This window comes from Varroa jacobsoni, unplaced genomic scaffold (assembly GCF_002532875.2).
Source record: "Varroa jacobsoni isolate VJ856 unplaced genomic scaffold, vjacob_1.0 scaffold_421, whole genome shotgun sequence".
NCBI classification, from domain to species: domain Eukaryota; kingdom Metazoa; phylum Arthropoda; class Arachnida; order Mesostigmata; family Varroidae; genus Varroa; species Varroa jacobsoni.
The window spans coordinates 98,883-113,012 of NW_019213323.1; the positions used below are offsets into that span (position 1 = coordinate 98,883).

The window sequence follows — 14,130 nt, forward strand, 5'->3', positions numbered from 1 at the left end:
AATGCGTGTGTGCCTGTTTGCAGAGCTTGTGTTTCACATATTGTATCTCAGCGGAACGGTGCAAGTAACGAACGAAGTGACTCGCCATTGATCAATCATCGGTGCCGCGTGGGTGTCCTTTCGTTAGCAATGATCGATATAGCGGCCACAGCCGGCAAGCGAACAAAGTCGTTTGCTATAACAAATAGTTTGTCATATACGACCACGACTCGTTTATGTATTTATGGCTTATTATTATATCCAGCGTAGACGTCGTTCGCACACCATGTAGATATCTGAACGAACGAACACTGACCTTATAATATTATGATATCGTCTTATTATTGAAGTGGCACCATCTTTTTTGCCTACATTTTTCTGTGCCAATTTGCCCTTCGCTGTTTGGTCTTCACTAGTAGCTTTAATGCAGAATGGCGTAATGAGAACGTGCTAACGCCGTTTTCTTTTTAGATTTAAAATCGACATGTAGAACTAAAAGCAACGCATAGCATACCCACACATAAATTATGTGAGCTTCCACCCGTTCAATAATGGTCTAATGTTTCTATGTTTGCTCTCTATTATTCCGAAAAAATGTTGTGTGGGAAGTTAATTTGAAGAAGTTTTTTCCTGAAAATCCAGCAGAACTTTCCTCCCTCCTGCATCTACGATTACGTTAAACAAATCCTTTTAGATCTGGTAGAACTGCAATGACGATTATAAAGAGGGTAGTTTGTATAAGTATGGTGATATCGGCGTTGTCAACCGCTGATGCTATTGCCATTACGCAGTGATCTAATGGTAGTGTGTCTATGTCAGTGTCGTTGCTTTGGCATCAAGGCCAATGGGTTTCTCGCGTGCCTTCTGATATACCATGCACGCTATGCAAAGTCCTTTGAATCTATATACCTTGCGCCGTACACACACACATACACGAACACATAGTGATACAATTAGTTATAAGCAAAGAGCGGCCATCAATCTGGCCCTGCCAAAAATTTTTACTATTAGATTCAAGGAAAATACATCATAGAGCTCTGCCATAACGTTATCTTGGCTCACCCCACACTTTCACTGCTTTAAATACACATGCTTTGACACAATGACAATAAACACATTCGATCAATGCTTTCAGTTTGGTTCTGTAGCCTATTTAAGGAACTAGTGTTGTCCTAGCATTGTGCTACTGACACTGCGCTACTTTTTATCGATATAGCTGCGCTCAGCCGATTGTGGCTTAATGTATGTCATCCTCTGACCAGGAAAAGTACATATATGCCACCTAGTATTAACTATTATACCCAATGCCGTACGCTCTACTATTCAGTTTATGATCAGAGAAGTTTTGCTTTTGCTCGTTCAGTATAGCGGCTGTTTTCGATGAACGACATTAATAACAGCTTAAAAAACTAGAATCATCCCGAGGGCTGTTGTCGTTTGCCTTTGCCCCTTACACTTATATTATGTTTTTGACGCATCTTGGCAAGAATACAAAAGGATATGGTAATCTATAGAGTTTATATATGGCCTCCGCAATCGTCCGAGGCTGTAAAAATGCTACTTCACACAAAATGCTCTCTAGAGCAACTGCTTGACAAAAGCACCTGTGTTACTGCGTTACGTCAAATTGCGGGTAGGTAGAAAACGTTGCGTACATTTAATGACGCTGATGCGTAAAACTTCGCTATGATTTTATAAAGAATTCAATTCACCTTACGATGGTGACGTTTTGCTATGAGCGTGTTTCGTTTGCTATAAATTGATAGACAAGTGTTATCACCCGGTGCTCAATCAAGGAATGAGCGATACAGCGTGTAAGAATAGTTTTAATAAATTATCAAACATAGATGCACCGTAGATGGGCCGTAACAATGGAATAGAACTGCCCTACGGATTGATTGATTTTACACTAAGCATTGCAACGAATAAGGAACTTTTCGAATCAGATAGCTTAGTTCAATAGCTTGAAACCCTGAAACGTGTGCTCCAGGGTATATCTTTGTCGTTCTTAGCATCCTGCTTAGACAAAATCGCGATACCACGATAGAATTGCGTACCATATACTCAAGTATAGCATGCCTTCTTTTAATATGGACTATACACAATTAGAAGGAGGATTTAAAACGATTTACCTAGCTCCTAACTTTTGAATAGGTGACGCGATCTTCGCTGGCTAGATTTTTTAGAAAAGTCCAAACAACGCGAGCGACGCTTCAATCAGAGCCATGGCAGGCGATAAGGAAAAAAACGCATTCCCGTGAGCAAAAAGACGCACTTGATCAAAGAAATCTGTCCGTTGGTTTTTTTTTTAGTTGTTTGCTCATTTCAGCCTGCACGATTCGTCAACGTAGAACAGACTTTGTTCTGGAGTAGGCGACTCTGGGACTCAGTTATAAATGTATGTCAACAGGATTTCGCGGTGTTCTGAATATTAAATAGGAAGGGTTCACAGTCGAACCACTATAAAATTAAGGAAGATTAAATAGAGGTAGAGAGAATCAAAGGCGTAATAACGACTCCGCTGCTGATATTTTTATCAAAGTCGCTTGTAGAACCCGTCCGATTTACTACAGCTCTCTGTTACTTGCACCCTTTGTCACATCCTTGCGTAGAACATAGCTATGCCTTGTCCGGCGTATGCCTTTGTACATGTACCATGCGGATACTATATACGCTCTCATTCACCTTCTTTACCTGCGAGTACACGTCATTATATTAGACTTTATTACTTGGACTGTAATCAACTTTAGCGGACCGTCAAATCGTTGCTGATATGAAGAAGGGAACTCGGAAGTAAGAACTGCAATTACATTGTAAGGGATTAAATCGGAGAGCACAGTAGAAACATAGGGTTTGGTTGGCGTCTATCGGCTTTATCATTGCACTGATTCCCTAGACGGTACGACAGAACCGCGAATAAATACAATTTTTTTTAAATATAAACAGAGATATTGTTGTGCGTTCCGTTCTGTATCAAAACATCGCAAGGAAGCATATATGCTATACTCTATAGATTGTTCAGCGTTTCTTTTTCCAGTTAAATGCAGCACGAGCAAGCTCTTTCCGGCGCGGAGTGTTATAAAAAAAAATTCAAACCCATAGGTAGAGTTGCAATACATATGCTGAACTTCTTATCGCGAAATACCTTGCGTAATAGAACTATAGCCATTTGTGATGTCTAAGTTTTTAAGTTACACATCCGTAGCGATAATTGATTCGAGAAGGACTGTTGTTCTGCGCGGCATAAAGATTCTTCTCCTTACGAGGAACCGGGAATCTATTACGAAACAGCCAATAGATACGTTTCGTGATTTCGGAACGAATTTCGCAAGTGTCTTTTTTTCATGCATTGGATACCCTTCAGAACCAATAAATGCAATTGCATGATAAAAATCATTCGTTTTTCTTTTGTTGAAACGATAATAGTAAGCATGAAAGTTTGCTTCGCAATGTCTTCTGCTAACGTTCGTATAATAGTTCTCTCGTCGATACAGATCTTGCCAAGCTTCTATGTTGTAACTATTGGAATTACGATACCGGGTAGCGCTGACATTGTAGGTCTTCTTTTTGATGCCGCCTAGATTGCGTGGATAACTAAAGCGTCTCATCATACAAACATCACTTGTAGGACTGGCTGTCGCTGCTATTGTCGTTGCTGAGGATGTACGGCGGGTAAAAATGGCGAGGATTTGTACTATTATTAACGTATGCTTGTACGTTAATTTCGAATGCATATAAATATAACGGGTGCTGAACGGAACGCTAAAGCAGGCTAGAATCGAAATATTTTTCCTTCATTTCGTTACGACTGTGCAGTGACTCTGGTCGCCAATGATCCAGCTACGGGATCTTGAGAGATTCGATTTCTCTCGAGCGAAATCTAACCTTCAACGGCAACTTTTGCCAATGGTCCCTGCAATATACCTTTTGTGAACGAGATCTTTAATTCGCATATCCGTTGCGTAATGCTTCCCCTTAAGCTAGTTAGGTACAGTCGTCGATTACTGTGAGTTATTGAATTTAACGTTTTATTTATATGCGATCACCCGAGTGGAAAGTGTCTTTAGGTATTTTGTGAGGACCGGACCTGTCGAGGTCCGCTGGTAGTTTCTGTCGAGAAAAGTTCTGCTACGTAAATGTTTCCTCTTTGATTTCTTTCGTCTCTGCAACAGTGCTAAATTATTTGCAGCTGCACAAGAGAAAGGGGAGTTGAGCGCAGAGAGAGAGAGAGAAAAAAAACCCGACCCTAACTGTACGAAGCGCCGCCTATATATTACGAGGAAGACTATAATGCTATAGCGATATAAGTATTATACGTTTTCCTTCCCGTCCGGCCCTGATTAATCTAAAGTCGAGATACACACGCGCGCACACCCAGACCCAGACACAGTGAGTACGTAGCTGTGTATTATGATGTAGTTCCATTATTACTACGTTTCTAGTTAGTTATATAGTCACAAAAGTAGAAAAGTTAGTACCGTACGGTTGTCGTTGTCACGTAGTGGCTAGAAACTTCTTACGCAGCCCCGTAGTAGTTTGTCTCGTACACAGAAAACTGAGTAATGCGAACGTGAAAACATCTCCCTCAGTGGATTTCGTCTAGAATGAACAAATTAACAATCGAGCTTTTATATTGTATCTGTTAAAGCTCGAAATTATTTCGTATAGGCTAAAGCAAGCCGCTACATTTCTTCGCAATATTTGTAGTCTGCTCTAAATAGCACAGTATTTTTGTTTGTTGTCGATAACTGGCAGATTTAGTGCTCATGCAGTGGTGCAATCAAACGGTTTCGTTCTAATTCTACATATTGCTCCGTAGAGTTCTACCGGCACATGTGAAGCTCATGTGTACGTCCTTTGACATGTGACGTATTTAGTGAAACAATTGTGTAGTTTAGTACTTACAATGATGAGCTGGCTTGCAACAAAGCGTCGGCCGTTGCAAGCGTCTGCTGGTGCGACGCACGCTTGCTTCCGCGCCATCTGCTTGGATCATTATTCGTAGCGTTTTGTTATCTGTTTTAACTCATCATGATATCATGAGAGGAACAGAGAAAGAGTTGTGAATTTTTGTACTGTAGTTTTGACGTCATAACATTTTGTGTGCGTTTGTCTTATGGATAACTGTTAAACTAGATACGTTTGTGAATGGTCTTCAGCTGAGTATGCGACACAACTGTCCAATAAACGGTGTAGTGACAAATTCTAAAACTAGCATCTTCGGATTTGGATGGCTTAGGCCACTATATACCCTGTTTTGAGACAAAGGTACATTTCTATTTTATTTTTTACTACAAATGAAGGATGCAAATTGAAATCGATTGCAACAATATAACGATGATACATGACTCCGAATTAGTCGGGCCAAAACTATAGTTGTTGTCTGATTTAACGAATAGGACCAATTTATTCAGTACATGCGAACATTGTTGTAAACGTTTCTAAAGACGGGGCTGGCGTCCAATCAACAGCCCAGAAAGGCACGTTGTATGTTCACAGCAATCGTATCTTCTGGCAAGGCTTTTAGTGTCTTTTGAGAACAAATGAAAAGCGCAGTCTATAGAATTCTTTTTGACTGCTTTGAATTTTAGTCAATACGGTTACCCTCAAGGGAAATGGTCTTTATAATCTGCAAATAAATATACAAGATATAAACAAATAGAACTTTTTTGTTTATCGGTATCAAGGGTTCATTCTGTATACTAGGTCGTGTTTTTAGCGCATAAGCTATTTAAAACGTTGGATCCATTTCGAGTTTTGCCAAGATACATTATTCAATTCTTTTGAAAACATGTGGAATCATTATCCTACACAAGTAAAGTTTGTCATAGCTAATGTTTGCTAATGCTGTCGGCGTTTGGACAGAGTCAAGTGTACGAAAAGTTTTCCTTTACACAGTTGGACCTCGTTCTCTTCGTGAACAACCGTCGCTCCGATTTGTAATGCTAGTTTTTCCTTTTTTATAGGGAACATCCTTGCCTTTTTGTCAGGACTTTTACGACGCGACTATTTCGGTTGAAGTCGTCATCTTTTTTGCGCAAGTTCATTTCTTCTGTATCATTCAAGCTTGTATCTTTAGTGGATTTTAAGTTACCTTACTGCCCCACTTTTGAAGATCCGCACGTCCTGCAGCAGGTTTGTAGCTACTGTAGAAATAAATTTCATCTTCTAGCGGTAAAGTGTATATAGGCCTACACAGGTCATCTGGACATTTCAGCTACCACCTTAAAAACTAAGCTCGATTTCTAAAGCATTGTTGCTGAAAATACTGTCATAGACGAGGTAGCATCTTTTGATTGGCCTTTGATTACTTGTCAATAGCTCATATATACATGTAGATGTGTCGCTGTATGTGTGGAAAAAAAGATGGCTGTGACTATAATTCTATCATTGCTTAGATAATTTCACTGTCAAAAGCACGCCAGTGGGCACATGGAAGCCTGTAATATTGCTATATTTCACGGTTATTTCCTGTGCTTCAGCTTATGGATAGTACGACGTTTTGCTAACTCATCATTGGCTCTTTAGCTCGCATTTATTTATAGTGGGAGATCCTTTACCAAACTTCTGCTCTTAATGGAACGGCGATGAGTCTGCAATAAATTTACTTCTGGACTGCGTCTCGCCAGTCAAAACATTTCAGACAAGCGGCAGCAAAGAACGATTTTAGCGTCCTCCTCCGGTAAACGACCATATCCAATGTGGTCGCTTGAGCTATCCTGGAGTGCTATCGTACTCATCACCTCGTATCATATTTTGCCTGTCCATCCCTACGCGGACAGAGCTAGTCTCCGCAAGCTACTTTTAGCTGAACTGATATTTGACAATTCAATCTCTGTTTTGTTTTGTGAAAAAAGAAATTTCAATATATTTCTATGGTGACATATTTCAAAATGCAGGGCCCCTGTCTCCACAATCATCGGAGACAAAACTGTGCATGCCACGCTAATCAACGAGTGATAATACACCACTTTTAACGAAAGTCTGTGGCTGTTTGAGTGAGTAGCTTTTTTGTGGTAACGGATTAGGCAATGACATCGAATCGTCGCCCCGACCCTGTGGTTTGAATTTTTTTTTATATAGGACTATTTGTGACAACTATCCAAAGGAAAGCGTCTATAAAATAACGCCGAAAGCAAACCACGACCTTAATAAAATAATTCAATGGAACGAACTTCATAAAGTTGTGATTTAAAATTACGCAAAACAGATTTAGGTTTGCAAACAGTTTCTAGGAAGGTACTTGACCCTTACTCTATTTTTGTTTGACTTGATTGGTCACGCTCAGCCTACAGATTGTTACTCAATTGGTTTAATACTTCGATATGTATATTTGTAGTGCAAAATGCAACACAAATATACATATCTAAAAAAAAAAATACTTACAGAAAACTGTCGAATAAAGGAGATGAAGATGTGTCTCGTCGATAAGTTCAAATTAGTTGGTGCACGTTTCGTTTGAGTATTTACGAACACAGATAAACGCAAACTTAGACCAGTCTATAAGGGACTCGGTATTATCATCGATAATAATGTATGAGGTAAATAATAAATTGTTTTTAAGTGCATTACAAATTGCTAGTGATTGGAATAATTGGAGCAATATAATTCGAACACAAAACGCTAACGTTGGTGTCGTCTAAGCAGTAAAGAGCGGTAGGCGATATGGTGTGGTCAAGGTATGTAACTTAAATCCGCTGTATGTATCCACCCATGTTTTAGTAATTAAATACCACTCCGTGCATGTGGCCATGCTCTAGTACGATAGTATGTAGTGAGGGCAAAGCAAGGCTAGATGGAGGGAATTATTTCACACAATTGTAATCGAGGAGCAAAGCTGCCTCGAGTCCCTGGAGGTAAAGCGGGAGCGGCAGCACCGCTTTGCCGTCGGTGTTTGTAAGTGCTTTCGAAGTAAAAACGAGAATGTCAAAATTCACGGTAGAACGCCAAGTGTAAGCATGAAGGAAAAAGTACAAGGTGATCTTTTTGGCGCAAGATGTCATTGAGTCGTGCAAAAGCATACGAGAAGGCTATTAGGTAATTGATGGTGAAGGGTCCACAATATATATATGCATACTAAGTATTCTGGATGGGAGTAGATAAGGAAAGATGAAAAACATTCGTCATATTCCATTAAATTGAACCCAGTCCCACTTAACAAACATAGCTCGTGAACATAGCGCTAAACACTCTGCTGAACAATGATCTATCAATCCGTCCTTATCCGTACCATTTTTCTCTTAGTTATTCTTTGATTCCTAGCTTATTATATGACTGTCAGCCTTCTGCGCACGTACTGCAGCCCCGCATCGCGTCGAACAGGCGTTCAGGAAAGACCTATATGGACAGAGTGCTGTCAGACTGTCCCCCACTGCCTTGAGCTACAATTCGTTTCGCACGTGACGAAAGGAGCTGAGGTGACCAGATTGGCCTTCTCTTTCTGCGACCTTTCTCGCAGCTCTACGAGTCACGTTACCAACTTATGACCACAGAGCAGGCATAGATGAAAACGAACTATGTGGTTGCTCGAGTACCAGCAGCCACGGGGTTCAGATATTGGAATAGGAAAAGTCATAACATGGTGGGAATCGTAACGAGAAACCCGTCAGAACCCCGCATACCTATCATGGTGACCTGATAGAGGATTACTGTAACATAAGTGCCGTTACAAGAATATTTCTAATTTTCATTTAGACACCGCTTAGGCACTCTTCTATTTGAACTTACTCGTACCTTCACAGGATCTAGCAATGCTTCGGTTTTTTCTGTTTGTCTTCGACGTTTGGTGGATCGCAAGCAGAGGTGGCCGGAAAGCGATGGTGTATCTCACGAATGAACAAAGGCGAATGAAGGCAGCATAGGTATAGTATAGTAGCCAGACCAGGGTAATTACTTATGGCATCAACTTAGTTCGCTTTGCCGATCCCACTTATTATTGGGAACGCTCTACCGATGTGTCGCACTAGCTATAGCGATACAAAACGTTGCTGTTCCTGCTGTCGCTATTGCTAGACGTAATAACCATTTGAAAATCTGAGTGGTATCTGTTGGTTTCGCAAAAATTGAACGCTCGTTCGTAAAACTTTATCTCGAACTTACTTAAGCTTAGACGTCACAAAAAACATACGTCCTTGAACAACGGTGTTTGGAAGCCAATTTGGCCTGCATAGAAGAAGGAGAGTTAGCACTGGGACGTGTTTAATGATTTTATATCTTACTTTGTCTAGGTAATACGGAACAACTATTTTTTTAAGATTAATCGATTTACATCTTTGCTACGTTAACTTACTGTAGTGGATAAATAGCTCGGTTACCCCTAGAATAAATAGGAACGGCGGGCCCTGAGTTCGATTTTAATCTTCAGACTTCCTCGGCAGTATGTAAGCGTTAACCTGGCAAGTCAAACAAATGATGTTTTTCCGTTATTGTGAGGGGCGCAATTGAGCTGCAAAAATGCCTACCATCAGTGTACCTTGCTGTTCAATGGATCCTTATAATGGCGGTTGGCGTAACACTTCATGCAGATGTATCGAAATCCTATTTTATAAGCTTATCGAAGTCTTGTCGATTTCCTGACAATAGAGATGGGAGCTTCGTTTTGTTAGATAAAGCCTATCTCGACTTGCACGTGCTTATTCTGAGTAGGGCATTCTCTTCCTTCATATGAACATTTATAGTAGCAATACATATGCTAGTTATATTACAAGCTATCATTGGAATCGAGCAGAAAAGAACACAGATAACACCCGCTACTACACACCGATATGAGAAGATTAAGCCGATACTTTTACATGATGTAGATAGAGCAGATGAACTTTTTTTTCACCATTGTTGAGCGCGTATATAGAAATGATGCTATTCAGTTGGTTCTATTTAGTCCGCGTGACATTATGTTGAGACATTTTTATTTGTGTTATTGAGACCTCTACAAATTATTTGACCAGAGATGATTTCACGTATACTGTAGATCTATTTTAGAAAACGCCGTACTAATATATATACATATATAGATCTATAAATATGATTGGGGCATATGCATAGGGATTCGAAGCAGTAGAGCTTTTGTTTGTAAATAATACGCAGTGAAAGCGGCTAGTTGTAGCGCCGCCTGTGGGACTAGTCAAGGGCCGGAATATGACAGTAGGTAGCCCGCGGGTCATTCAAACATTATTATGGCGGTAGACGATTATGACGATAACAACAATTTGTTCCGCCAATACGCCTGCTACCGTCTGTCAATAATGGCTTGGCAACGCTATGTATTCGATAGTTTGATACAGTGTTATCCGTCTCGTAGGCATCTAACAACAGTGATTTAATGTTGAATGTCTGCAGTGTTGTTTCGATGACGCAAGGCGTGACAAGTTATTGCCATTTCATCCGTAGCCAAATACAGACGAGGTAGATTTAGCTACCGGCGAGGGCTGGGTTGGTTCATGCGAACGCTAAAGCAGACGATGGTAGCTGCGGTGTGATGATTACGTTATGCGAAACACTCATCTGACATGGATATTTGTAATTATTTGTATCCGTTGTACCATAGTTGCATGACTAAGCAGACAGACGGCGCTGTCAGCAACAATATGCCTTGTAGATAGCTTTTTTTTTAGAGGAGCAAGGTAGGTTCTATCATGCGTGAAGTTAAATCAATTATTTGAATTTTATGTTGTAGTTGGAGTGTTCAACCAAGTTCTGTGATTTACATATTAGCTTGTCCGTAGCTAACCAACGGATCAAACATTTTAAAAATTAAACGCCCTTAGAAGACGAGATTTAAGATGCGTGATTAGAGGGTAGTTAGCGTTATCACGAAATAAACAATATAGAAGCAAAAATATTATCTAGTGATTAGAATCAACTCTCAGTTCCTGATGGTTTTGATGGTTATAGCGCTGATGAAATTCACTGAACAAGGAGGCTTTGAGCAAAACAGTAGTTCGTTTCTGGTGCAGTCATTTTAAGGGCTAAAATGAGGAGATTGGAGTCCATAGAACAAATGACTAGAGACATTCCTCGCAGCGTGCGTTATAAAATCATAATAAAAAAAGCTGAAGCAAAAAATGGATCCCTGCCGAACTCAGTCCAACATAGATGGTCCAACATAGTATGTGCTGCACTTGAAAGACAGTCTATAAGCAACTATTATCAGCAGAACACCAGTTTATCGTACGCTACAGATTAGAGATGAGTCAGTTCGAGTTGCCCACCAGAGAAGGATGAAGCTAGAAAAAAACGTCGATCAGATTGAGACGTCATGCTCGTAACGGATATTATCAGGAGTATTTGTTAATACGAAGTATTGGCCAAAAAGGAAAAGAAAAACTAATATTAATGCTATCAGATACTCCGGCGGAGTTTTTTTATGGCTATTAAATGGTTACCGGTAATTGATTGTCTAGCTTGCTTTTATCAAATAGATGCTATCAATTCAAAATCAACTGCGCGGGCACCTTCGCGCGAATTACATAAAAATAACGTTTGAACTTGTAATCTTCTTAAACTGCTGGTCTTTTTTAAACTGCCAATTGCTTTATCCTGAGCTCAATTCCGTATAACTACATGTGCTGATTTTGCAACTTAGCAAGAACAACTTAAATCAACTGAACGACAAGTGATACAAAATATAATAATATACACGGGCGGAGTTGATAGACAAGAGCCAATCCTATAAGCATGTATAAGAATCCCAAACAATGTATATGTACTTCCAACAGACATAGGTACTATCTGCCTACAGACTTTAACATTACAAAATAGGTGGCACATGACAAGGTTTTTTTGGAAGGCCGTTTTCTTTTTAGATAATTTATCTTCATTTCTCTTTTGTGCGGATAAAGTATTCAACCACCAAATTGACTTTGACTGAAGATACATTTTCAAACGAAGGCCCTGCGGAGGCAAGGATTCGGGCGCCTGTGCCTTGGTCATCCTGCTATTGACTTTGCTGAGCTGCGCGTGACGCATGGAGGCTGAATAATGGAAAAACGTTCCCGTTATAGATTTGATACGTGCCTGTTCAATTTTTGCTATTTCTTTGGCATCAGGGTTAGCTGGTGATTGCTTTGACAACGTCCTATAAAAAGGTATATCTAGATTCGTCTAGATATGAATCCGATGTTATTTTCTTTTTGTATTAAATTAGGTAAAATGTAGCTGAAGACAAGAGCCTTATAACAAAAAAACTAGCTGACTAAAACTATTTGGCTTATAAATATTGTTTAGTTTGAAAGTTTGCCTAGAGCTGAGAACGCATTAAAATAACAGATCTGCTATAATTGAGCTAGCCCAAACTGCGAAATATATTATTACTATTACATTATTTATCTTACTAATTGTCGTAGGCTAAAGAGAACCTGTAGCATTAATTGTTATATCTCTATACAGTGCACAGACGTCTGTGTGAATAGAAATATCTGTTTCCGAGTGTTGAGTATACCCATTGATGGGTATCGAATGCCGAAGCAGAGATAAACTTTAAGTGTGAAAGAAGGAGGTGCATCTTGACGTACCTAAACAGAAAGTGGCGGAGGTTGTTAAAACTAGGTCTCTAGGTAGATGCATTCGGCTTCTTGGTAGTAACACATTGTCTGTCGACTACGATCCATGTGGGTCCACCCACACTCCCCAACTGGGCATCCCAACTGCATCAGGTAGCACCAATTGTGTGTTCTCTATATACCATGCACCTACATCTACATATGTACCTGATTGTGTGAACGTCTTGGCGTGTGAGCGTGTGTGCATATTGTATGTATGATGATATTTTGAGAACATTCGTCAGCTCTAACGAGTAGAACATGAGCACCAAGCGCACTTTGATGTTACACGTTATGCTTACACATTTAACATATAAACGTGAGGTCAAACAGGGCGCTGCCGAACTTCCATAAGGATGCATTGCTGCATGATCAGGTAGCGTAAGCTAAGTGAAGCGATATTATAGAGATGTGCCTCTCGCTGAATTTGAAAGCCGGTTGATTGGTTAAGCGGCCCATATTTTCGTTTCGTGAAGTTTAGGCGGCAAACGCTGCAATTTCCAAAGTGTTTCCGACTACGAGGCTGGATTCTCCTTTCTATACAACATTGCGGGTTCACTTCACGAATAACAGGAGAGGCGTTAAAATGAGCTTTGCGAAAGCTTGAGAATACCAACGGATGGGCTCGTCGCAGAAGGACCAGACGGGATCCCTAAGCTCCAAAGTGACAAGGCGTGTCCTTCATTAATATAAATCGGTCAGCTTAACCTTCCTTGAACAAACACTAGCCGCGATTAGCGAGAGCTCGCCTTCGGATGCGCTATTATCGCTACAAAGCGGCGCACCAACAAAGAGGCTCGATGTGAGCCACATTTCGTATGCTCATTGGAAACACTTCAGTTTGAACTCGTGCCTTACAAGTTAGGCTTTAGTGTCACCCATCAAGTAACGCCCGCTTAGCCTACATTATACTTGCAAATGTTCCACTTCGGAATTGAACAAGGTTGAAAAATTTTTTCGGCAACCTCAGCTCTATCTCCGCAACCGAGTCCGAAAGCTTGTCTTTGAATCCCTGCCGCCTAGCGGTCGGTCCTTAGCAGCGCGACCCTTTAAGGCACCTCCTGCCCCTACACGCTAGTTGGTCTTTAGGACAGTCCTCTTTATCTATTCAGTGCTATCTATATCTTCTCGATGCACCTTTTCAGTTTTCTGCTGCTGAATCCAATTTTCCCTGTCCTGTTCCCACGCTATCCTGCAGCACTGCGACTAAATTGCAACGCGCGGATTGTAGTTTTGTTATTGGCTTGGCAATAGCAGCTTGTGAAGCGCAACGCTACGCCCTAAATACCCAAGAACCATTCTTTATAATAACAAGTATCTATATCACTTCGCATCTACATATAACTCGCGTGTCTGTAAGGCACGGTATCTGTATGGTGTATTGATCGAGATAAAATATGTGGAGTACACCGATAAAAACAGCCGGACAAACAAAGGCTAAATAAACGAATTCATAACTGGCAGGTCATTACAGATGATGCTATGCACTCGAACGATGAGAGATCAAATTCAGCAGTGATTTATTGCGGAACAGACCGTTAAGAGTCTAGAGAAGAAAAAAGCCAGATGAATAGCTCTCTACTTATACTGCTGACGCTTGCATTGTATACTCATG

At 40.4% G+C, this 14,130-nt stretch overlaps 1 protein-coding gene and 1 long non-coding RNA gene across 19 annotated transcripts in view; one reads left to right on the plus strand and one right to left on the minus strand.

Moving 5' to 3' along the window:
- The window catches only part of Mettl14 (methyltransferase like 14), a 29,339-nt gene extending 24,778 nt beyond the window's left edge, over window positions 1-4,561 (minus strand). The window contains exon 1 of one of the 2 annotated variants that reach the window (XM_022832889.2): window positions 4,458-4,561. The gene's annotated coding sequence lies outside the window, so the exon portion shown is untranslated. The remainder of the gene's footprint in view (window positions 1-4,457) is intronic. The other variant, XM_086968235.1, reaches the window with a different exon arrangement.
- Window positions 1-14,130, plus strand: part of LOC111260280 (uncharacterized) — a 76,078-nt gene that overhangs the window by 1,097 nt on the left and 60,851 nt on the right. For 6 of the 17 annotated variants that reach the window (XR_015310969.1, XR_015310976.1, XR_015310965.1 and 3 more), the window contains exon 2: window positions 24-4,368. The exons of 4 other annotated variants lie outside the window; for them this stretch is intronic. This is a non-coding gene — a long non-coding RNA (uncharacterized LOC111260280). Of the gene's footprint in view, window positions 1-23; window positions 4,373-4,804; window positions 5,248-5,945; window positions 6,115-6,507; window positions 7,548-14,130 lie in introns of those variants that run through there. 7 more of the 17 variants (XR_015310977.1, XR_015310979.1, XR_002680253.2 and 4 more) reach the window with 7 other exon arrangements.